This window comes from Bombyx mori, chromosome 5 (assembly GCF_030269925.1).
Source record: "Bombyx mori chromosome 5, ASM3026992v2".
Classification (NCBI taxonomy): domain Eukaryota; kingdom Metazoa; phylum Arthropoda; class Insecta; order Lepidoptera; family Bombycidae; genus Bombyx; species Bombyx mori.
Genome location: NC_085111.1, coordinates 2667951 through 2695396, shown reverse-complemented (window position 1 = coordinate 2695396; position 27446 = coordinate 2667951). Strand labels below are relative to the sequence as shown.

Sequence of the window (27446 nt, the reverse complement as noted above, 5' to 3'; positions counted from 1 at the left end):
ATTATGTGAATTATCTACACAAACTACTGTGGACCGATGACAGCAGCATTTAAAAAGGCACAGAGATTCCAATCTCGATATTCAGTCAATGGTCGAAATGTGTGTGAAGAAAAAAAAAACATCAACAATTCTGTTTTGATAAGCCATCTGTCAATGTGACAGCTGACAGTTTTCCGAAGGCGTTCATTAATTCAACACCAATTGTAAGGTAGACGACTGCTTATTATTCAAATCGAAGGCCGTATTTGGGGGATGCATTTATGCATGTTTTTTTTTTGTTTTGATTTGTTTAATTGGAGTTTTAAAAATATGTTAGAGCAAAACTCAAGCGTTTTATCACGTTAGTTGTGAGACAAATACATTGAGGTTCAATAAACTTTATTAATTTTTAAATACGATAATCTGTATTTGTCCTTTGAAATAGTTCGAGCCGTCCGCGCGTCCTTTTAATGGGTTTATTGAGGTTTCGAATGAAACACACACACAAAATATATTGTTTCGTCAAAAAGAATATTTAATTGCTTATTTGTGTAAAATAAAGGTGCTTTGATGTGACAGAAATAATTAATATCATCATCATTAAACTAGAGTCACTTGAGCCGCCTTTGAGGTTCGCCAGAATGACCGAATCTGCGCTGCCACATCCAGCCCATTCCTGGGACCTTCAACAGGTCGTTTCTGGATCTTGTGGAAGCGGCCTGCGTGGATGCGGTTCCCAATCTAGATTTTTTTGGACCCAGCGACAAATTAGTTCAAAACCCAGATTGAAGAAACGGGTATACCTATTTAACTGTTTAAAGAAAACAACAGTGAAGCTTAGCCGTGTCTTAGATGTTCTTAAACGCTATTGCCACCAACTTTGAGCTTCCAAAATCAAATTTCCACGCGTCAAACATTGATCATGAACTTGCTAGCGGATTCGCGTCACGAACAAGTATTTGCATTCACGCTTCATACTTTATTCGTCCATTTAAAAGAAAGGCCTTATCTTCAGACCCCGTTCGAGGCACGGTTGATTTTTTTTTTGTGATTGCGATTATCGATCGTTTGAGGAGACGCTTTTGAATGACAATACCGCCCTAGATCCGATCGCCGGTGAAGATAATAGCGTTTAGAAGTTGCTAGCAGTTGTTTTTTTCATATAGAATATTAGTGTATTGTATATTCATAATGTAATGCTTAAAATAATTGTGGGCAATGTCAAAGACATTATACGTCAAAGATAGAGTATTGAGACGGGTAGCCATCCCAGAACACAAGATATTTGACAGATGCCTGAATCTCGCTTACGACATTTTCAAGATAAGCTTGCATATATACAAGTTCCGAAGAATAACATTAGGACCGTCGGTCTACCGAGCAATATCACCCGCTCGGTGGAAGATCTTTCCTTTCGTCGAATATCTCCCCACAGTATCTTCTTGATTAAACTACAAATTGTATTCTACTACGAGTATAACAAAGGGCAGTCGGACATTAATAAAAAAAAATATAAGAATTTATTTGTAAGGGAACTTGATGAATTTAGATTAATCGATTCAAATTAATTATTTTGGCGCCAAATGGTCATTGACTTTCAGGCATCTACTGGTGGTAGGACCTTGTGAGTCCGCTCGGGTAGGTACCACCGCCCTGCCTATTTCTGCCGTGAAGCAGTAATGCGTTTCGGATTGAAGGGTGGGGCAGCCGTTGTAACGATACTGATATCTTAGAACTTATATCTCAAGGTGGGTGGCGCATTTACGTTGTAGATGTCTATGGGCTCCAGTAACCACTTAACACCGGGTGGGTTGTGAAGTAGTCCACCCATCTAAGCAATAAAAAAAAAATTAACCTAATAATCTGGTCCAAAATTCTCTTTCAACTTCTTTGTTCTGTTTACCGTGATCCTTTTCAAAATATTCAGAATCATTAGAGTTATTAGAAATTATATTATAGTTTATTATATATTACATATTAGAGTTTATAAAGAAACCTCAGACTTCAACCTCAAACCTCTACGAGATCATACTTATAACAAAAATCTCATACTTCAATATGAATCATTACTATGCACTTGCTCTATGCATTTGCTCCCCTCCACGGTGTTTCCTGAGCGCTATGACATGTCCTTCTTCAAACGAGGCTTGTGGAGAGTATTAAGCGGCTTGGCTCTGCCCCTGGCATTGCTGAAGTCCATGGGCGACGGTAACCACTCACCATCAGGTGGGCCGTATGCTCGTCTGCCTACAAGGGCAATAAAAAAAAAAAAAAAAAAAAACTTGCGTAGAAAGAAATTTTATTAACCAAGCTGACGTAATTCGTTCCCTTTATCGTCTGCGTATGGTCTGGCGTCTCGCAGGTCTTTGAATGCATATCGTTCTCCATCTTGACGTCAACTGTCGTACGGACAGACTATTCATTTTCCTGTTCTTTGTGATGTCCACATATGGAAATGAACAATTGAGGAACGTGTCTAAGTTCATGCACGAAGTTGACGATACTATGTAGATCAAAACACACATTGAATTCAGTATTTTTATCCTGCACCGTACTAGTTCAGCTGCTAAATTATTTATCGTGTGTTTAATGCTAATATAAGTTATCATTGTTTCTTTTTATGACCAGAGTCAGATCTAGAATCAGGATTGTGACGAGTTGCGTGGAAATATTTAATTAGAATTGCAACACGGCCATTGTTGATGACTACAATGGTGTTAAAATGTGGAATTTTTAATTCACTTATTTATTATGTAAGTGGCTCGATGATGTGATTTCATCGTTGTGTTTTTTTTATAATTAGATCGTAGGTGACATCATTGTACATGTATGTTTTTTAATTTACGGTTCTACTGATGCAACGAACTATAAATTATAGTAAAATTATAGTATAATTATAGTAAAATCTAGCCCGTCTTCTCAGTGGATGGCGATTCCGATCTGGTGGCAGATTCAGCTAAGCACTGCTCTTGCTAGGGTTTTTTTTTTTTTTTTTGCTAGCAATTCTCTCAGGTTGAGCTCATCTAACGGTCCGCTAAGAGCGAACTCACGACCCTGACACTGAGTCAGACGAAATTATTATAAAAACTCAGCGAGCTGATGCATGGGTTAGGTTGCACGTCGAACTCTTTGTCGAGTTCGACGAGTACGGTTACCAGAGTCCCTAAGCCTGCTCCTAGTGCTAGAGCTGAAGGCGTCTAATGCAAAGGTGGATCTGATGGATCCGTAAGGACGTGACCTACGGAGTGGTGTGGAACAATTAAAATGAACTATTTATTTGCGAAAAACCTAATTACAAATTAAAAGTACTTTTACGGTTTAATCACGCGTTTTTTGTAGTTATTTTATTGTTCATTATACATGATAAATGAATGGTTTTGAATGAATTCAATTTTAGCTACAAAATTGCCAACGGAAGCTCATGAAGAAAACGCGAGAGATTCATCATTTAAATACATAATTATTCACTGAATTAATTCGTGTCCGTGAAATTGCGTGAATAAATCGGTCTCTGACAGATAAGTCCCGTATTTACATCATATAATAAATATATAATAATAATTTAACAAGTTATAATTTGTTGTCAAGATATTTCAATTCAAGACATTGTATGTGTCGTTTCTTCTGACCGTAAAATATTGGAAGATCTACTTTTGGTCATGGACTGAACCCATTACGTCATTCATTGTATTAACGGCGGACTAATTGTCATTGTTACTTTATATTAATATTATATCATCGATTAGTCACGTACCATTAGTTTTTACTTTGTTACAGACGATAAGGTTCACCCACGGGGCCGCTGCGGAAACACTTTGTTATTCTGTGCTCGTTTGACTATTTTTAATTTATTGTTCTTCGATAAGTCTGTTATAAGCATTCTATAAGCGTACGACATTTTTTTACCTCGTTACAAAGTTGTAAATTCATTAAAAACAGCTGCAAATAATTATAGCGGAATATAAATCGTTGACGAGGTCGAATTTTGTATAAGCTCACATACTCTTTGTCAAAACGGGGTAATAAATTGTGTCTTAGACAATGGGTCTACAGAACGTACAATTAAATGAATATTTCATTATTTTTTTCGTACCTATAATGTTGTGTCTAGAAATATATATATAAAAAAAAAACACATGTGCATTTTAATCGGGTTTTTATTGCTTTAAAAACCTTTAAAATAATTTTGTGTAATTATGTACGTTGATTACAAATGAGTTTCGGTTTTTGTTTACTTAATGTTTCGTTTTGATTTGCATACACAGATCTGGTAAGTCACGTCATCCGTATTAGTGCGTATAAACAAAATATTACTGTACATATATTTCCATATTCACATTTCTTACTAAGAATATTAATAAAATGAATATTTAATTTGAATATTTGTTTTATACGGATGGTAGAGTATATTGTGAGTCTATACGTATAGCTGTAGTGTAGGCTATGTTAATAGTAGAAATCCGGTAATAAAACTGAAAAAACCTCTGGGCAACTAGAAAAAAAAAAACAAGCGTAGTGTTCGCTCTCGCGACCCGTACCCAGATATACAATCTACAAGTAATGCAGTCCCGTTTTGACAGGCTAGCCGTCGGAGCACCATGGTATATGAGGATCTTCATTACGACTTAAGAGTTAGATCCGATCAGTAAGTATGTTTTAACCCAGACGACGAGCAACTGCCGTTGCCCCAGACATTTCCATTCGGATCCCCTAGGTCCTCTCTTGTGGTTTTTTAGGCATTCCAAGCACCGGTCATGAGCCGAAATCGTCGAATGAAGAGTTCGACGTGCATCTTAACCTTTAGACAATCCAATGAGTTACTGTGCCGCCGCAAGGATGCACGACGACCCCGTGATGATGCTCTTTGTGTTCTATTAGACAGTAACATTCTATTAGAGATTACTGTCTAATTTTTGTGTCTGCGAACATATATTTTAACTGATTTCAAAAAAACAGCAGATTCTCAACCGACCAAATTTTTTTTTCCATTTTTGTGCCGATTTTCTTGATTTAAATTTTATAGAAATCTGATTAATAGTTTATGAATTATTCTTAATGTCCACGCTTGGGACAAATAATAAGTCGATTTGTGAAAGTCATCTTATGTATTTTTAGCCCGATAATAACAATTTCATGAAAAAAATCAAAATGTTTAAAAAGGCGCCAAAGTCGTGAGTGAGTGAAAAATGCACAGATAATATAAAAAATTTGCATTTGCGTTTCGTTTCACGCTATGTAGATCTTGAACACTTAATAATGCATATTGTCATTAAGAGGCCGTAAACGGATTTCGTTTTTCTTAAAATTTTGTTATTCTGCTTAATGTGATTGACGTACGCTTTCGATTGCAATGAATCTGACAAGTATGATTTATTTGTTACAAAGAAAAGAACTAGCAGTTTGGTGTAAAGCGTGTATATAGTGAATAAATTAAGACATTGTATAAGTCGTCTATTATCAAAGGTGGCAATCTGTGCATTTGGACAAAACATTTTTATTGATATGTCAATACAGATTTATTTGAATATAATCGTCTCCTTCAAAGAATACGGTTCAAAACCTGCATTAAATAAAGGTTAATAGTTAACCTGTTATTTATCTAAGATGTCGTTCCGAAGAGTTTTGTGACTGCCAATGGAATACAAAGTCAATAATTGGTTTTTCTGATTTACCAATCATTGTCCAAAAGTCAGATTGCCGCCTTTGATAATAGTCGACTCGTATGTCGTAGCTATGATAGTGTGTAAATAATACACATATATCGATGCGGGCCGTTTGTGTCCAATTTCGGCTCCGTTGGGTTCATCGGCTTTCTGCGAGGATTTTCGAGAAACAACGTTTTCAATTCAATCAAAAAATTGTCATGGCAACAGATCATTGCGTGGCGGTCGCATGGAAATTGTCTTAAAGTGAGTTCTAAGAAGCGATAAGACGTTTTCGTACATTCAAGTACGCGCGCGTGCGACGGTCGAATATTTTACCATTCGCGTCGCAAAACATAAAGTAATTAACGTTCAAAATCTATACGAGAAAACTATTTTTAAGTCTGATGTGATATAAAGGTCATAATTGCGTGCATTATTACCAAAAAAAAAAGTAATTTTAAGACATAATAAAATTACATTGTTGTTCGATGCTCAAACACGTATCAATTGTACTAAATAATCAACTACAAATAGAACCTACGAGTTTCTGGATTTCAATAATTTATCTGAAATTTTCAGTGTGATCTTGTCCATTGTCCATTAAATTTTTACAATGTACCTTTTTTTCTAAAATACCCATAGACATACATACGAAATTTCAAGGGATCGCTCAGCGTGCTTAGTGCGAGTTTTTTAACGTTCTCGATAGCGTAAAAGTTAACCCAATTTTGTATACAGTTGGAACAGCGCCCCTAGCAACAAACGTAGGCAAACGATTCCATTCCATACAAATATGAGCTAACTTTTACGCTATCGAGAATGTTAAAAAACTCGCACTAAGCACACTGAAACTTGAGTCAGATTTCAGACTTCTTACGCTAACTCACTCCTCAGTCGGAACACTTGTTGTCTCACCACAGAAATAAACCAGACGGCGGTGTGAGATTATGGTGCCTGACAATACTCATTCGTACTCAATATAGAGGTTAGAGGAAAGCGTAGGAAGGAAAATATTGCGATGATAGGTACTAAGACAGAAACGGGTGGATGTCGGGGTAATAATAATAGGAGCTTCGTAAAGTCGATGTCACATAAGCGTATGTTGCGATAAAATACTTAACAGAATATTATCGTATCAAATCCACCGGCACGAGAATTTATCATAAGCTCAAAACTATTCGAATTATACGTAGGTACTTAGAATTAGGAACTTACTTAATTTAAAACTGCTTGTAGGCAACTGATTGTATTCAAATATGGTATTATTCGGCAAATTTGTTCGTTCTACATGATGTTCTATTATGGGTGATGCTATATAGATATATCGAGGTTAGTTTTACACAGGCTGGTATGAGTGTTGGTGGTATTATTGTGCTTATTAACAATGAAGTACATCTGAGGAAATTGTCGCTATTCAGATGGGTTATTCATACGAGACTTCTTGTCAAACCGTTTGTTTCGATATCGAGTAGAGGGAACTCGTTCTCGTCCCCGTCAACTAACTGCCGGAGTCCCGCAAGGCTCCCCGCTCTCCCCGTTATTATTTAGTTTGTATATCAATGATATACCCCGGTCTCCGGAGACCCATCTAGCGCTCTTCGCCGATGACACGGCTATCTACTACTCGTGTAGGAAGATGTCGCTGCTTCATCGGCGACTCCAGATCGCAGTAGCCACCATGGGACAGTGGTTCCGGAAGTGGCGAATTGACATCAACCCCACGAAAAGCGCAGCGGTGCTCTTCAAAAGGGGTCGCCCTCCGAACATCACTTCGAGCATCCCACTCCGTAGTAGGCGCGCAAACACCTCCGCCGTTAGTCCCATCACTCTCTTTGGCCAGCCCATACCGTGGGTCTCGAAGGTCAAATATCTAGGCGTCACCCTCGACAGAGGGATAACATTCCGTCCCCATATAAAAACGGTACGCGACCGCGCCGCGTTTATTCTAGGACGACTCTATCCAATGCTTTGTAGTCGAAGCAAACTGTCCCTCCGCAATAAGGTAACTCTCTACAAAACTTGTATACGCCCCGTCATGACGTATGCAAGCGTAGTGTTCGTTCACGCAGCCCGCACCCACTTGAAATCCAATTGAATGAATTGGTTATTCAATCACGATTCTGCAGGAAAGCCGTCGGAGCGCCATGGTTCCTTAGGAATGTGGATCTCCACGATGACCTGGAGCTCGACTCATTTAGTAAGTATCTACAGTCGGCATCGCTGCGCCATTTTGAGAAGGCGGCACGACATGAGAACCCTCTCATCGTAGCCACTGGAAATTACATACCCGACCCAGTAGACCGAATGGTAAACCGTCGACGTCGCCCAAAGCACGTCATTACGGATCCTCCTGATCCATTAACGGTGCTTTTAGGCACCACAAGCACCGGTCACCGTCCTCGTCGAACCCGTCGCTTGCGACGAAGGGCTCGACGAGCGAACTAACCCATAGACACAGCCCACTGAGTTTCTCGCCGGATCTTCTCAGTGGGTCGCGTTTCCGATCCGGTGGTAGATTCTGCGAAGCACTGCTCTTGCTAGGGTCAGTGTTAGCAACTCTCCGGTTGAGCCCCGCGAGCTCACCTACAAACGTTAGGGCGAAGCTGAAATAGCCTCTCAAGGCTATCAGCATAGGTAGAAAAAAAAAAAAAAAAAAGATGGATTAAGGGTCTGTTACGCGGTCACACCTCCCTCTACCGGAGCAGAGGTCATTCATACTATCTGGAACCGTTGCATTAATTACCAGTGCATTTCCAGACATATTTTTGTCTTTTTTTATTGCTTGTAACTGGAGCCCATAGACATCTACAACTTAAATGCGCCACCCACCATGAGATATAAGTTCTAAGGTCTCTGTATAGTTACAACGGCTGCCACTGCTACTTCAAGCCGAAACGCATTACTGTTTCACGGTAGAAATAGGCAGGGTGGCGGTACCTACCCGTGCGGACTCACAAGAGGTCCTACCACCAGGAAAAACCATTAGTATAGTTACAACGGCTGCCCCACCCTTCAAACCGTAACGCATTACTGCTTCACGGCAGAAATAGGCAGGGAGGTGGTACCTACCCATGCTGACTCACAAGAGGCCCTACCACCAATAAAAACCCAGCCCTGAATGAACTCTCCTACACGGTGTTTCCCGAGCGCTATGACATGTCCTTCTTTAAATGAAGCTTGCGAAGACTACTCCGCGGTAGACCGTAACTTGACAGTGTGTTCTAGAGACGATAAGCAATAGGAGGCTTCTTACTCCGGAGGCCTGGGTCGCAGAGACACTCCATAACGACACCAGAAATGATCCTAAAGTTTAAGATGGTAATTAAAAATGCGCTATTAGCTATTGAATTGAGCTAGCTATTAGCTATTAACCCGGCTAAATTATAACAACACTGTCCTCTAATCTTTAATCGTAGAGGTTCGCGTCTTAATGTAAGTTATTACAAATTCCTCATCAATGCTGAGGGTCGTTCCCTGCTTTAATAATTTTCTCCTGTATTATCCTGCGCCACTCCTGCTTATCCTTGGCTGTGCGGCAACGTGGAGAGTTGAGAGTAGAGCTTATCTGGTCAAATCTTCTTCAAAAGTCTTCTTCCTATTCGTACACGATTGACAGAGTGGTCGTGGTCATGCATCAGTCGCATCCTGCGATACCGATGCTCTCGCGATGCGACGCCATGTGGCACGGTGTTTCGCAGAGTGAGAGCAATCGTTTATGTTGAAGTGAGTCACAGATTTTATGAGGTCGGTCCATCGTGTTGGAGATCGTCCGCGAGATCTTTTGCCCTCGACTTTCCCTTGCACCACCAACCGCTCAATGGAGTCCTCATTACGAGTGATGTGCCCGAAGATTTCAAAAGTACTTCAGTTTAATTTACTAGTTTTTTTTTTTTAATAATAATAAAAAATAACAGCCTGTATAATATTAATCCGTGTACTCACGTAGTACGTTATTCGTCGCGCGTGCGCCGCTCTTCGCTATGTTACCGAAGCACAACACTGAATACATTACCGAATCGAGAACTAACACATTTTGCATGTGTTTTACCGAAAGCCGGCAACGAGCGGTAGTTTCCAACGCTTATAAATAACGTCGGGCCAACATATAAAAGATAATTCACGCGTTTTAAATTGGTCATGACTTTTGTAGAATTTCAAATTATTCTCGTTTTTTTTTTCAGACATAAAAACTGTTCAAGAGACGTAAAATAAGAATCGTTTGTTCCTAATTTGACATTTTTATTATGAATCTTGTTACTTTATTATCGTTTACGTAATTCGTCTTAAGAAGCTCAAAAAGAACACAATAATTTAAGGAAGTTATTGTTGATTTTTCTTAGTTGAGCCTAATTTTTCGTTCTCTTAGTAAGGGATTGGTACAATAAAATATCTTAGTCTGCCGTCAGATAGATTAGTATTCAACGATTTCATTCGGTTAGTGCATAAAATGTGTTTTTAAATAGCTTAAAATATCGATGCAACTTTGACCTTTTCAGAGAACAAATCCGGCGCCGCGCCGTTTTCGATGCAATATTAATGTAGATTTATTAGATCAGTACGTTGATTGAATTATGTTGAATATGCGTTGATTTACTTTTGTTCAGCAAGTGATTTTGCGAAAATCGTTGCGTTGCGATGCGGGCGTTGATAGTACAAAATTAGATCTGATTATTTTTTGTTTGTTTAGAATGGTCCAGTTTCAGATACTATGTTAAATATTTCTAAAAAAATCGCTATCGTTATTTTTTGATAATTAATTGATCATATAAGCGCTTCTAGGTAATGACATTAAGACGATATTCAAATAAAGGAAGGGGAGACGTTGCCTTAAAAAAAAAATTAGCAGTGATATTTAATCAATGTCACCCGTTCATCTAAAACATTTTTTATGCGCTACAATAAGTAGGTACAATATTTCTGAAAATATTGTTATAAACCACAAGGATTGTTATAAATAGAGAAGATATCGAAAAACAAAACTATGAGTCTTTTTTACTGGAGGTAGGACCTCTTGTGAGTTCGCGCGGGTGGGTAACACCGCCCTGCCTATTTCTGCCGTGAAGCAGTAATGCGTTTCGGTTTGAAGGGTGGGGCAGCCGTTGTAACTATACTTGAGACCTTAGAACTTATATCTCAAGGTGGGTGGCGCATTTACGTTGTGGATGTCTATGGGCTCTTACCAGTACTCAGTAACCACTTAACACCACGTGGGCTGTGAGCTCGTCCACCCATCAAAACAATAAAAAAAAATCTTAACAGTGTTCAAGTCCTGACTATCTTCATGCTTTGAGTAAAAGCTAGTTTATGTGTATTACCTATCTATAGCAAAATTAGAAACGTGTTGTGAGGTTATCAATAGTAGTAGTACTTTTTCCAACTACAATGGCATAGGTATCATAACATACAGCCTAATGTTTTATATTATTTTTTTATAATAATATGAAAAATGATATTATGTAGTGAAATAAAATGAAATGAGATGAGATGATATGGAATGAAATACAATTACAGTAAAATGGTAGTTATTTACTGAGCCTTTTTCAGTGGACTTTTTGGAGGATCCTGAGAAGCTACGTTCAACGGCTTTGTTTAATTTCCCACTTTTGTGCACTTTCACAGATACTTAACAGTTAATAAACCACCGTTTTTTTTTATGGCTTAGATGGTTGGACGAGCTCACAGCGCACCTGGTGTTAAGTAGTTACTGGGGCCCATAGACATCCACAACGTAAATGCGCCACCCACCTTGAGATATAAGTTCTAAGGTCTCAAGTATAGTTACAACGGCTCCCCCACCCTTCAAACCGAAACGCATTACTGCTTCACGGCAGAAATAGGCAGGGTGGTGGTACCCGCCCGCGCGGACTCACAAGAGGTCCTACCACCAGTATTACATATTTAACCCTGAAGAAAGCAAAATAAAACACACAACTTCGCTCCTCACATTCCCGCCAAAAAGTCCTTGAGGTTATCAAGTAAATTATAACAAAAGTGCCAAACATATTGGAATAAAAGTTTTGAGAATAAAAACATTTTTTTCACTAAAAATTGTTTTTCTGTAATCAGCTAGCCTGTATCTCGAAATGCTTTTTTCATTAAAATTATTTCATTAAAAAAAATTAAAAATGTCAATTTGAAGACATACAATTATTTTCACCACATCTTCAGGGACGCATCTGCACAATTATGACTTTTTCACCGATTCTGAATACAGTTTCATCACAGAGGAGAATTGTCAAGAAAGTCAGACAAAGATTCAGCAAGTTCTTTTGAATGTAGTACCTGAAACCTTTCAGAAAAAGGCATTTTATCTTGTTATGTGTCATGTGAATTTGTTGTGTAAAGTTATTGTATAATAATATTATTATGTACATTTTTTGTACTATCAAATCTACATTTTGATATTATTAGGTGTGTTGCATATTTTACATAATATCTAAATAATGAGAATATATAAAATATTGAAATATTTTATGCTTACACATAATAAAACAGTATAAAACACATATTGCTATCGTTCTATTTCTATCTTAAATCTATAAATAATACAATAAAATTGTAATGAAACGGTGTCTGTACATTAATTATTTTATGGAAACTTTAATGGTGGGTGTAGGCACTACAGTGGTAAATAATATACTGTAATCAATAAAAAAAACCTTATTGTATATCTGCCTGTGTGTGTGTCTAGACCAGGGACGTCTTAAACTAGGCTGGGGCCCTTGGGCACACAAGAATTTGAGGCCCTTTTGGAAAGTAAAAAAAGCGAATTATAATAACATTTTTTTACTGAGTATGACCATTTATTATAGGTAATCAAATACAGTATGATATAATAATATTAATTATATTAGAATGCTGCTGGTTTTTTGGTTACGATTACGATGGTTACGGTTTCTTTCGGGATTTCTGTTGAGCAAAATATTCCATTATATCTTTAAAGTCAATTTTTTGAAGGATATCACTTTCTATGCTCATAGTTGACAAATTACTCAGCCGTTCTTGTAACATTGTTTTTTCGCAATTCATTTTTTATTCTCTTAAGCTGCGAAAATGACCGCTCTCGACTACAATTGGTAACCAAATTGTCGGTCCTTCGGGGCCCCCTGAGAATGGGGCCCCTGGGCACGGGCCCCGTGTGCCCTTATGGTAAAGACGGTATTGGTCTAGACACGTTTCACGTATCAATAAAATTTTATGAAACAATTAATTAATTTGCATTGGATCTACCACAGCGCTCTATGCCGTCCTTGGATGACCTGTTGAGAATTCCTTGGGCATAAACTCAGTACACACTTTGTGTATACACAGTAAATACAGATGAAGGACAGGTGACTCTGGCATCGTATTGAATCCAACGCCATAAACAAATCCGATATCTCGACTGGGACGATTTACAATTGAATCGAAGCCAAATCGACAGGCCGTTTATCTTTCAAGTGATTTGAATGTCAGATTATCTTGTCACATACATGAGGACTAGTCTTGCGTTGGGTTTGGACCGAAAGAGGTAATATATTTGAGGCTTTGATGTCATGTCTGAAACTGGGCAGTATCTATGAGGTCATGTAACCTTTTCAAATCAGGTAGGCTTCGAGGACGTCCTCCCGCGAAAAACATTAAAATGGCACACGGAAAATAAACCATACTAAACAGAAAATAATATTTTCTAATGTTTTGTTTTTATATTTCTTTAGAGAAAAAAAAAACGGTTTTATTTTTGACATTTTGTTGACACTAAAGCTTCAAAATAAACATATCTTACCGGACATTAAAGAAATTAAAAAGTTAAATGTTTTTGCCTATTAATTCTATTTCTTGTATTTGGTATTTGTGATGTTGAGAAAATGTCATTTTAGTGAGTTGATTGTGAGATCAATTTTTTTGCGTGCAATCAGTTGCCAACTTAATGCAAATGAAACTCTTCAACCATTCAAAGACATTAAGACGATTGTTGCATTGAGGTTGGAATTACTGAGAGCATCCACTAAAAAACCGGGTTAAGCCTTTATACAACCTTCACAGTTATCGACAATTAATCTTGTATTTTATTCGTATTAAAAAATATATATTCTCAATCGTAAATTTCGGCACGGTTAAAGGATGTATGTTAATTTACATGAGATCCTGAATAAAACAATGCTTTTGTTCGACGTACCTACGTTGAGTTGTAATTCTGTTGGCATACGTTCGCACTTATTACAAGGAATCGTCGTAAAAGTCGACCGGAGAAAAATAATTCTTTTTTTTTAATGAACTTGTGGATCGCTACATTGTTGCTGATTTTTCGCTTCTTTGTTTGATAACCACGGTCATTTAACATTTTGATGTTGTCTCTAGAGAGATAAATCACTTGGCTTGCGGTACTTATGTTGGTCCATTGCGAATTGCATTTCGAATGGATCACTAAAAAACTTAAAGAATAGTTTTTTTAGCTTGCAACACTGTTTTGGAGTGTGTACCCTAAATCAAGAATTAAGGCTATAAAATATAAAATGTAAGTATATACAAAAATACGTACCTATTAGTCTTTTTATAAGTAAAGATACTACAAAAAACAATCAAAGTCGTCAATGGACACTGAATCATTAGATTGTAAGTGGGCGTATGAAATAAATAAAAATCCAAATAACTAGATTCGTTTTTATGGTCTTTGATCAATGGGATAGAGTGACACATAATTTACGTTACTGTTAGTTATTTTTGTGGGCAAAGAAACTTAAATGTCAAAGATATTTTGTTTAAAAAAAATTCTTTAATACGCTTTTATTAGCTTCAGATTATGTTTGTAACGGAATCTTTGAACATGATTTTGATCCCCTTTAAAACGTCTGATTAACTCGAAATTAGGTATATTTATTACGGACCGATGACAATTCAATATTAAAAAAAATATTGAAAAAATTGAAATTCAACTAAAAAATGAAAAATAAATAATATTATAGTTTTAAAAAAACTAATTTGAATTAAAAATAGTGTGAGAAAAATAGATTTTATTGTAAAAAAAGCCTGGGTTTAATTCAAGCGTGTAATTCATATTTATTAAAATTTATTTTCTATTTTTAGTTGGATTTTCTATAAAAGCGTATTTTCTTAGTTTTTTAAACTATAATTTATTTGTTAATTGCCTTTGTGGGTAGACAAGCATATAATACAGAAAGTGGTTGAAGTCGTCGCAATAGTCGCTCATAGAAGTCACAATGCTAAGGACACAGCCGTGCCGTTGCTCAAAAATACAGGCAAAAGCTACCACAATAATCAAATGTCGACGAATAACGATTTAGTCGTCCGTGATCACGGAAACTGTAAAGCATCATCGAAGCGGCAAAATTATACGATTAAAATAATAAATTAGTGATTAAGTTAGGGTTTTTTATTTTAATTTTTTTTTCCACAGGTGAAAATCACCGGATTCCCACCCGCGCGGCAGGTGGGGTATGTGGGAGTTGAACCTCACTAAAAACTCCTGCCGCTCACAACCGGCGCCCTACCTCGGACCGGGCCGGAGCCCAGTCGAGGCTATTGAAACGGCGGGACAGGGTTGACGCAGAGCACATTACATCCATCCCACCGTCCCACGGACGCCGGACCGGCGGCCGCCAGTGACACGACCACCGGTTCCCTCGTTCAGCGGGACGGTTAGGGCCTGCTTAGGGAATTTTAAAATTTATTTGTCGAATGTATATCCTTCACAACTGGGCCTACTGAGAGCCATCTAGATTTCTATGACCTGTTGCCTATCTGTCGTCTCAAGGTGATGACGGCATGGCGGCTTCGGTAAATAATTAACACCAGACCACCACCACCACTGTGTGAGTCCGCACGGATAGGTACCACCGTCATGCCTATTTCTGCCGTGAAGCAGTAATGTTTCGGTTTGAAGGGTGGGGCAGTCGTTGTAACTATACTGAGATCTTAGAACTTATATCTCAAGGTGGCTGTCGGCACTTATGCTGTAGATGTCTATGGGCTCCGGTAACCGCTTAACATCAGGTGGGCTGTGAGCTCGTCCATCCATCTGAGCAATAAAAAAAAGGAAAAGAAAATTTCTCAAAAGCCTGGTGGTTTGCAAGTAACGGCTTAGCTCTGTCTCTGGCATAGCTGACGCCCATGAAATACCATACCTGCTCACCATTACATAGGACATATGCACATCTGCCTACATTGGCTATAAAAAGAATATCTACTCATGAATGCCCGAAACTATCAAATAAAACTTAAAAAGAATTTGTATTTTAGCGCCTGAACATAAATGCCGAGCCAAAAGATATGAGCAGAGAATACTTTACTTTTATGTTTTGCTAATTGATTACATTTTGTTTTGTTTTGGAACGAAGTTCCTTATGGGACGATGCGGAGGGGTATAGCCCGAGAGCCCGTGGGATCTACCTGTATGTATTTGACCAGACCTGAATTTTCGTACATTGAGACCCCTATACCTACCATGCATGAATTGGGGACTCACTAAGCTCAAAGTGGTCGACGCGCCGAGCGCTCAGGTAGGACAGGTACCGATTTTGACGGATTTTAAGTCCATTTGACCACGTCTGCCGTTTTGAAATTTTGAAAATATATGATTATTATTATCGGAAAATAAGAATGGCAGACCATTATCGCGCATTTTACTTTGTGGCAGACCACTTTGAAAATGCTAAATTGTATTGAAAATGCAAAATTTTGAAAGTAATTGACTAGATCTGCCATTGTTTTAATAATATGTTGTTTATTATAGTCTTAAAAACTTATATTGATCACGGCAGACCTCTACATTGCGTACATACATCAACATATAATAAAATCTTAGCTACTACCCGGCCAGATGTATATTATGTTTTCCGTTCACTGTTTTAGAGGAATATAATTTACTTGCGATTTACTTTAGCAATGTATTTACCGAAATTAATATTTTTTTATATTATATATACTAAACTTCATTAGTTTGACAATTAAGAAGTGAATTTTTTATGGAATAATTATAAATAATACGGTATAATGCTGATCAAAAAATAATTCAATTCCTCATTTTTATCATTCAACATTTAACTTGCCAGCTATACAATGCCAAAAAATCTAGTGATGTAGATGATGGAAGGTTCCAGCTATTCGTTAGCAACTATAAATATTCAGACATCAATGAAAATTATAGAAAAAAAATCAAAAATTTGAGGCAAGCTCAATACCACCGCATAAGAGTGAGCTTTATCAACAACTTTTGAGGGCCCACTATATTTCTTCTATTTGGAGAAATGCTTACAAAAAGCAACTGACAACTTTAGACCCATTGGAGTATGGTTGGATTGAGCAGGACAACATATATGCCTTCAAAGGGTTCGAAGGTGACCAACTTCCATATTTTGTGAGTGACTTAATCACCAATGTTCCTGGTAAGTTGATAACAATTCTTTCTCGAACATGTTCAGATGAATTTACGTTCATTTTACAATTTATGTTTTATTTTTGCAGTATTCGATTCAATGGTTGATGAAGACGAGTCGCCTAACGATAAAGATGACTCCGATGATGATGATGATGAATGAAGATTGATATATATATATATAATATGTAATGCATGCATGATATATTTTTTTAACTGATTTAACACTTTTAAATTTTGTCTTGACGAAATAAAAATGAGGAATTGAATTCTTTTTTGATCAGCATTGTACCGTATTATTTATAATTATTCCATAAAAAATTCACTTCTTAATTGTCTAACTAATGAAGTTTAGTATATATAATATAAAAAAATATTAATTTCGGTAAATACATTGCTAAAGTAAATCGCAAGTAAATTATATTCCTCTAAAACAGTGAACGGAAAACATAATATACATCTGGCCGGGTAGTAGCTAAGATTTTATTATATGTTGATGTATGTACGCAATGTAGAGGTCTGCCGTGATCAATATAAGTTTTTAAGACTATAATAAACAACATATTATTAAATCAATGGCAGATCTAGTCAATTACTTTCAAAATTTTGCATTTTCAATGCAATTTAGCATTTTCAAAGTGGTCTGCCACAAAGTAAAATGCGCGATAATGGTCTGCCATTCTTATTTTCCGATAATAATAATCATATATTTTCAAAATTTCAAAACGGCAGACGTGGTCAAATGGATTTAAAATCCGTCAAAATCGGTACCTGTCCTACCTGAGCGCTCGGCGCGTCGACCACTTTGAGCTTAGTGAGTCCCCACCTCATGCATGGTAGGTATAGGGGTCTCAATGTACGAAAATTCAGGTCTGGTCAAATACATACAGGTAGATCCCACGGGCTCTCGGGCTAGTACCATAACCAGGAAAAAACGTCCGTAACGTAAGATTTTTATTAGTAATGCACACAGTGTACGACTAACTTTGTAATAAAGTACAAATTAGTAATGCACACAGTGTACGACTTAACTTTGTAATAACGTACAAAAAATAACATATTTTTTTATCATTCATTGACCACGATGTCAGAGCGTTCGTCTGCACAATACACTAACTCTTATGCAAACAACCGTGAATGAAATGGACCCCCATAAGTTCACACGTTACCGAATGACCGTGGGTTGTTACGAAACCTCCAGTTTTATTTTCTTTATACCTCGAATAGAACTTAAAATTAATATTTTTATAATAAGGAACTTCGTTCCTATCCGGTGTCCCACGACACCATACTTATTTTTTTTATTTTTTTATTTGTCCAATACGTTCTAGTGATTTATAATATTCTTTATTGATTACTTAGTACTTAAAGGCTAATACGGAATGATTAATTTAATTAAGAAAGATTTAGTACTAAATTGCATTCTACCATTTTAAACTAGAATGTTTAAAACAGTGAATATTGTGGCTAAGCCAAATATAAGCGCAGTCAAATATTCTACTTTTTTTGAAAAGCAGGGACCAAAAAAGTGAATAATTTGGTAATTGAGTATAATATAATCAATATTGATGCAAATATTATGTGGTTTTCTTAGTGGTTTTGATTGCGAGAGGTTTGTGTGCATGACATTTTTTTCCCTACTTATACTAGCGACTTCGAGGGTTTATGCTAGATTAATAGGTGAGCTCAGGGGGCTTTAACCTGGTGTCGTGAATGACATCTTGTTGGAACTTATATTTATCCAAAATTATTTTGAAAATATCGTATAGCCGTATAAATATAACTATAGATTTTTCAGAATTTCGCTATAGGTACATACAATAAATTCACCTCAGCTAGTCTCCTTCGTTAAGGAGCTCGCAGTTGATAAAATTGAACAATAGGCCTGTTCCCGTACCCAAGGCCCAAACGTCTTTTGTTTCTTTAGATTCAATTGAAAGCGAAGTGACAACAAAAGAAATATCCCAGCGCAGTTCGTCCATATAGCGGCCATTGACCCTAACCACTGGACGTTCATTGCACGACATTCGGGATCTCCTTGTATTTTGTTCCCGTTGAACTATTCTATCCATTTTCTTTCTTCTTCTTCTTTCTTCTATCTCTATTCTAAGTTAGCACCTACAATAGTTACAGGAGAAAATCGTATCTTGAAGCTGTTGAATAAGTTATGTGCAGAACGAGCCCTACGATTCACTTAAGTGAACGTTTTTGCAGCACGTCAAGGTTTTTTTTTTTTCAATTGGACACTGTACAATGACTGTCCGTCTTTCAAGCCGGGACATTCCTGCTTCGTCGCAGAAGAAGTGATAGTAACTCTCGTTTTTAGGTTAGAATTGGTTACAATACTTTGAATGGTGAATGAGCTTAGGGCCAACTAATCTTTAATGGTTATTGGAGATTATAGACATCAATAAAGTAAATGACGCCAGCAATCTTGAGACATAAGACTTATTTTCTATTCTATACTATAATGGTTGGTACTATCAAATCGGAACACATTACTTTTCGCGACTGAAATAAGCAGGGTTTTCACATCTAGACGTAATGGTTCACAAGACGCCCACCATTAATGAATGCAATTACAATGTTTTCCGTATTTTTATAGACGATATTATTATTTTTCCTTTATCGTGGGAATTGTTCGTATTAGGTACATTTATAATTAGAAAAATTTGTAGCCATCCGCGGGATTCGAACGCGGGCACAGTTATATCTACCTACATAATATATGAATTCACCGGGCCGTCTTATTCTTTAGGCCACGATGACTACTTACTATTCGATTTTCATTCCGTTCACCTAGCCGTGACTTGGGATAATGCGACACAATAAACTCAGTATAACAAAGATCGTAAACAAAGGTTATTTTTATTTTTTTTATTGTTGAAATGGGTGGACAAGCTCACAGCCCACCTGGTAATACGTGGTTACTGGAGCCCATAGACATCTACAGCGTAAATGCGCCACCCACCTTAAGAGATAAGTTCTAAGGTCTCAGTTTAGTTTCAACGGCTGCCCCACCCTTCGAACCGAAACGCATTACTGCTTCACGGCAGAAATAGGCAGGGTGGTGGTACCTACCCGTGCGGACTCACAAGTGGTCCTACCACCAGTAACTATTTTTTCAACAACAATACAAAAAAAGAAATAATACAACAAACATTTGTGGAGACAGTGATTTTCATATTAAAATCCGTTGTGGATTTTCACACAGAAATTTCACATTTATGCTTAGTTAACAAAGTTCAAAATCATTTGTTCTTTGCTTCGGCGACTCTCGCTCCGTCGTGTAGATTGTTTTGAGTGTTGACCCGCGCTTGCCTTCCAGCTGATGGACTCCTAACTTGCAGCACAGACTCCACAACGACCTCCTCTACAAATGGCTGAGTGTCGGAATCTGAAATGCCAAATAAAAACATTCTTCTATTTAAAAAGTTTTTAAAAAACGTTGTTGCCTTTTTTAATGAATTTATCGATAAACTAGCGACCCGCCCTCGCTTCGCTTCGGAAACATTAAAACACACATGAAACCAAAAAAAAAAAATAAAAAAAAATTAAAAAAGTAGCCTATGTTCATCAGGGACAATGTCAGCTTCTAATGGAAAAATAATTTTTCAAATCAGTCCAGTAGTTTCGGAGCCTATTCGAAACAAACAAACAAACAAATCTTTCCTCTTTATAATATTATCGACGATAAACTATCTCATGATCTACTTAGAGTGGTGGTTAGCGCCCACAGGCATCACTACGTCCATGCAGTTGCGCAGGTCATTGACCTTGAGACATAAAGCCTAGGTTACAATTAAATGGTTTAAAGCTGTTCCACGCTTCAAGCACGAACGCATGACTGTATCGCGGCAAAAATAGACAGCTTGTTGAACATTAACTTAACCAATCTTTTTTTTTTTCTTTTTTTTGTGAAACTGTGTTCAGTAAATTCGAATTCAAGCAAGAGAGAGAGAGAGAGAGAGAGAGAACATAAAGAACATAGTTTATTTTGTCGGTGGCGTGTCGTGAACGTAAAATGACTAATTTACATCCGTTTACTTGGTGATGGCAAAGAGTTCACGGTAGCGTTATTTCAAATAACAGCGGCGATACCGTTCTCGAAAATTCACTCACCGTCGTCCGAACAACAAATTTATTCTAAATTAAATAAATGTTCTATTATTTTATTATATATTAGATATTAATTCGAACACCGATCACTTAACGGATGCTTAAATTAAATTATGTTAACATAAATATAAGTGAATTTTTATACGTTCGCAAAATAAAATAACTCACTGATGCTCTTTCCAGCCTGCAAGGTGGACCGCTGTGGAGCCCCAAGCACAAGGCAAGCGGAAACGGCAAGGAGCAAAACCAGTTGTAGTCGCATCGTTAGGCGTACGTAAGCAGACTGCGCTCGGGAGTGATCGTGGCTGTTTGAAACGTGTCCGAAGGGCTATTCTGCGCGATTATAATAAAAAAAAAAATTACGCGCCATTTGCATTTTAAAAACGCGCCATTTGCATTAAAAACACATTTTTCAATAAAATTAACGCTTTGTTTTCGTTATAGAACATAATAATATTTAATTTGTCATTTGTAATCAACAGCTCACTTCAATCGGTTGGTAAACAAGTTTATTTTTAAGTTCAATCACGCTTGAAATTAATTCGATCATCATTGACGGACTAATTTTTTTTTATTGCCCTTGTAGGCAGACGAGCATACGGCCCACCTGATGGTGAGTGGTAACCGTCGCCCATGGACTTCAGCAATGCCAGGGGCAGAGCCAAGCCGCTGCCTACCGCTTAATACTCTCCACAACCCCCTTTTAAAGAAGGACATGTCATAGCGCTCGGGAAACACCGTGGAGGGGAGCTCATTCCGTAGCCGGATGGTACGTGGCAAAAAAGACCTCTGGAAACGCACCGTCGATGACCGCAGCGGCTCCAGGTAACTAAAACTAGTTTTAATGTGTGAATAAACTACCTAGCTAACTAACTAACTAGTTTGAATAAACTAACATATTTACAAAACATATGTTGGCGTATGTTTTGTTTAATCATACAAAATGGGGTACAGTACCCGTAATTTCGAAAATCAAATTAATAAAATAATATATGTATAGTTATTTATTACTATTTATAAATATTTATTACTACATGATATGCAATTACATTGTGAACGATAATTATCGTGATACCGTCCATGTGTTTATACGATAATTACCTACATTTAACATACAAATAGTTCGATTAGTAATAGATATTTCAATGTATCATCTGAGTAGTGAATGTCACATGAATACTGATGGGACAATCAACACTGATGACTTACATTTTAATTCAATTAATATATTTAAATAATATTTTTCTAATGCAGAATCACACTGCTTCGCAAGTTGCATAATGTCAAAGAATAGTGGGCAGCGGTTTGCAATCTTAAGTTGGTCTTATGTTGGTGAGCGTAGCGATAATTTGCAATCGTTCGTAAATACATAGATCTGTGTGATGCTTGCTAAGCCGAAAACGAAAAGTATATAGCTTAATGTGAAGAAAAAACAAAAATAATGTATTAAATATAATCGCCCATTACTTTTGGATTTTTTTTAGGACTGAGGGATTACTGGTGGCCCGGAGGCCTTTCCGGTTTCACCAGGACAGGTGGGCGGTCAAAGGTTCAGCCGGGAAGGGTGGGATTTGCTATCAGCTGTCTTAGCGCCTCCAAAGGAGACCTAACAACTCAAGGGCAGCTGCTACGCGAATGAATCTACCCGGAATCGCGACTCGCTGAGAAGATCCGGCGAGAAACTCAGTGAACTGATGCATGGGCAAGGTTGCACTTCGAACTCTGTCGAGTTCGACGAGTACGGTTACCGGGGTCCTTAAGCCTGCTCCTAGTGTTAGAGCTGAAGACGTCTAATGCAAAGGTTATTGGATCTGATGGATCCGTAAGGACGTGAGGAATAGTCCTACGATGGTCTCAGATACACCCATATAATATAATAAGTATTTACTATAGCCTAAATACTTAACATATTGCTTTATAGTTGTTGCAAAATACGAGCGCGCGTGGCTTTTATTTGTAGTTGCAATCGTAAATACACATTTTCGTTAGTGTGTGCACCCGACGGAGCGCTACATTAGCTACAGCTAATAGCTACAGCTACAGTACAGTAGCTACAGCTAATAGCTAGCTCAGTAGCTACATTGGCTACATAATATAGCCTACATTGACGCGTATACAGATTGGTCACTCGCACAACTAAGAGCGGCGCGCAGTCGTACTTTGCAACAACTATACCGTTGTTTCGCGTGAAAAGAAATAAAACTGGCTATATAAAGCACAATTAGAATATAGAAGATTGCACAAAGTGGGAATGAGTTGCTCGCTCCGGGAATTTCAATATTGTAATAATTGTTATGTTATTATATTCATGTAAAAATGAATATTTAAAAAAATCTAATATTAAAAAAATAATCTAATATTAAAAAAAAAAAAAAACATGCCCGCTGAGTTTCTTGCCAATTCCTCTCAGGACGGAGGCTAGTTCTTGTGAATTTGGCGGTAGTTCTTTTGACGTTCAACAACTATGTACTTTCATTTATGTTGAATAATTTTTTTTTTATTTAATTTGATTTGATTTGAAATTATATGGCAACTCAGTCTGGGTTCTATCGAGATATTATATTGCGTCGCGCGCAAAGCAAAATTATCATTTTTCAATGTTTTATTGGAAACGTACAATGTTTTGGACCCACAATTTATGGAATGTCACTTTTAACGCTGTCTTCTAAGACCTAACAATCTGTTTTCGTTTTCGAGAATGGAAATAGCGAACATTGTTTTTGGGTGTAGTATCTCAGTAGTAGTAATATGTCAGTATAATATTCATTTCAAAAGGTTAATAACAATGTTTAAAATTTTGCATGCTTCAATCTCATATTTGATAGATAGAATATACAAGGTTAAATGATGACTTTTGTCGCGAAACTTTCGTTAATATGATGGACAGGTTTACTTTATTGCGACACATGCTGGAGACTTTTAAACCTACATCTGTTGCCATATTTGTTTCCATTTCAATTTAGTATATATAGACTAATATTATAATATAAATGTGCATTTGTATGTTCGTTACCCAATCGTGCAAAAAAAAAAACTGAATTGATTCAGATTTTTTTTTAAACTTAATGTTTAGTGGTTTTCAAAGCCTATGGAAATAAACCGCGTAAATTCAACTCGTCTTACGACGTGAGCTCTAAGTCTCAGTTCTATAATAGAAATGCTGTCCCAGTCTTCAAGCTGGAACACATTATCCTCCTTAGAAATCAGCAGGATGGTGGCCCGTGTGGCCTCATCTTTTTTTCCTACCTATTCTACCTATCATCTACGCCGGACGGGTAGGTGAGCTCACGGGCTCAACCTGAGAAAATTTGCTAACACTAGATCTAGTAAGAGCAGTGCTTCGCAGAGAGGACTCATTACGTACATAGTGGCGGACGTAGGCCCTACCAACAATGAGAAATTTGCGAAAAACAGCGCGATAATGTGTTTGTAAGCACTTTATTTTATGGACAAACCTTTATTTATAGACAAGAGAGTATTTTTTTTATTGTTTTTCTTTTAGACAATTTTAATTTACAGAATATCGTTTTTTCGTAAATGAAAACAAAAAAAATACAAAAATGCTACGGAAAACACATTCGTATGTAATCCTCTCTCACTACTAATCCAGAACCTAAAATCTAGAAGACCCTAGTGAGACTTCAAGCGAATCCTTATGACTTGTTGCTGTGTGTATTTTAAGCAATACAACATATCAACTGGTTGTCACATAAAAATAACTTGTCGGACAAGTTTCGTACAGTCTTGGCCAAGGATAACATAAATACCACCTTTAAAACCTTTCTTCGAATACATTAGTCGGTGTTATTGACTTATACTACTAAATATTTATACATTCCTAATGAACATAATAAAAAAAAGCTAAAAGGAAATTGTATTTAAAAAAATACATCTTAAATTAAATTTTTATTTTGTTTATGAATCATTTTAACGAAAGCTCTAAAATAAAATTGTCAGAATTGTCAACCGATTAATCAAATCCAGTTCGTTAGTTAAGATTTAAAGTAGTACGTATACAAATTTTTATTGCCAATTATTGTAAAAAGTATAAAAATTTGGATAAAAGGGGTTAGATCTGAATCTATTATCGGTTTTCTGGGTAGAGCTACCGTATAATTCTTGAGGGAACCACGGGTTGAATCTCGGATCGTAAGTCGAGATAGAACTGCGAAGGAAGGGGTTGGAGATGATAGGCATCATTGGGATCAATAAAGTGTTCCTCCAAGATTCCGAGCCGGGAGCGGATCTCGATTTAGAAATTGACGTCACCGATACAGATCCGGGAGATATCTTGACGGTTCCTTTAGTAAACTCGTTGTCAATCTCCTTGGTTATATACAAAGGTTTTCCATCAGATGTTTTTGAACTGAGGTCCTTGCTGTCTGCTCGTGCTATGACTGCTGGAGTGTCGAGGTCAGAGTGGGAGTATACCCCGCTGTATGACGTCACTCGGCCATTCCTTGAAGAAATACCGGCTACGCTTGAAACTCCACCGCCTCCGGTACTCGTATGGATCGCTTGGGCCTCGTGGCGATCAATTTTTACTTGGGCCGAATGTAAAACTGGTCCGTGAGTATTTACAGGGCCTAAAAAGAAGAACGATTGGCTTAGAATAATGTTGGCAATTGAAGCATTACTTCGAAATATAAATAAATAAATTGAATGCTGTGATTGTCAAATGTAAGCATTCTAAATTCACATTCACACATTATAGGTGATAAATAGCTTAAATATCGCAACGACAACGAAACTTTTAGCTTAAAATTCAAAACAGCTATTCTCAAACATCATAAAAGTATCGTGAGTAAATAAATATAATAAAAAGTATCTATGTAGCTTCATTCCAAAAATCACAGTATATATATAACGAGTTATGTACCACTTTTGTGTTTGTTTAAATACATTTATATACATTTTAATTTATTCATAAATATAAATAGAACATTTACCTGCTAGCGTCGCTGATAATAATGAAACAAAGAAATAGCTTAGCAACATCGTGATAGAAACGTGGATTAGAAATGCAAGATCAACTAACAGAATCTCACTTTATATTCCATCGTAAAAAATCTCGTTTTCGATTTATAGTCTCTAAAGAAACGGTTTTTTTTTTAATAAATATTGATGTGGACAGATCCATTTATCGGCTATTTAAATGGAGTCCATTTCTCCATTGTATGATTACGAATATTCTCTGTATTTATTGAGTCTTAAACCATTTCAGTATTTCTCACAATGTTGATGTAATTTTATTTCTTCAATCCTAACTGTATTTCTATCTTACGATCTAGTTTTTAATTCAGGTTTTCTCTCTTCGTCAATTTTATCAAAATTTATTCAAAATTCGTTTGAAGTCTAATGTATGGTACGAATTATAGCCTCAAGTAATTCAAGTACCTGCGCTGAACCATACGATAATCCGACTTTATTTATCAATGGACTATCTGAGCCCTTATGCATCTAAGCGTGAATGTCGTTCTTCCTGAGTCGTGAATTTTAAAACTCAATATTTTTGACATAACAACTGTTCTTTGGCATGACTGGTACCTAACTCAAATGTACTTTACAATGCGATTTAATCCAATCACCAAAATCATTCAACCTATGACAATCTGTGAATGTTATAAACTTATGTGAGTAGGTGCTTGTCTGTGAACGTTACTGCTTATCATACCGAATTTAATAGACCAAAGAAACAGTGCATTATATGATCACTGATGTCACACTGATCTTTTATATCGAACCGTTTAAGTTTTTGTAGCTCTGATGCTATGAAAATCAGAAACTGGTTCGGTCGGTTACATTAATAAACGATTCTCATTTTATTTCTAATTAATTTTAGTTTCCTGTCTAATGTTGGCGTTCAAAGACTTTTGAACACGTGTCTGAGGTAAACAATTTGAATATAATTTTAATTATTTATTAGTTCTCGTTTGTCTGTTTGTTTATATGTTTGTTCTTTTGATTATCTGTACCTGATTCGTTTGGCCATCTCTCAATATATTAGTTTGTGTTTCAATTTAATGTTGAAGAATCCTGCAATGAATTTACCTAGTGTTTTTTTTTTATTGCCCTTGTAGGCAGATGAGCATACGGCCCACCTGATGGTGAGTAGTTACCGTCGCCCATGGACTTCAGCAATGCCAGGAGCAGAGCCAAGCCGCTGCCTACCGTTAAGTACTCTCCACAAGCCTCGTTTGAAGAAGAACATGTCATAGCGCTCGGGAAAAACCGTGGAGGGAAGCTCATTCCAAAGCCGGATGTTACGTGGAAAAAAAATATCTCTGGAAGCGCACTGTAGATGAACGCAGTGGCTCCAGGTAGTATGG

General features: G+C 37.0%; 1 protein-coding gene and 1 long non-coding RNA gene across 4 annotated transcripts in view; one reads left to right on the top strand and one right to left on the bottom strand.

Annotated features, from left to right (window-relative positions):
• LOC101746734 (probable RNA-directed DNA polymerase from transposon BS) overlaps positions 1-27446 on the top strand; it is a 43251-nt gene that overhangs the window by 7077 nt on the left and 8728 nt on the right. The window contains exons 1-3 of one of the 3 annotated variants that reach the window (XM_062668544.1): positions 21594-21612; positions 21842-21942; positions 26960-27007. The gene's annotated coding sequence lies outside the window, so the exon portion shown is untranslated. Of the gene's footprint in view, positions 1-15021; positions 21613-21841; positions 21943-26959; positions 27008-27446 lie in introns of those variants that run through there. The other 2 variants (XR_009973126.1, XR_009973127.1) reach the window with 2 other exon arrangements.
• Positions 20161-26928, bottom strand: LOC101746450 (uncharacterized). Its single transcript, XR_210046.3, has 3 exons — positions 26067-26928; positions 21286-25703; positions 20161-20395 (listed from the first exon to the last, which is right to left on the bottom strand). It is a non-coding gene; the product is annotated as an uncharacterized LOC101746450 (long non-coding RNA).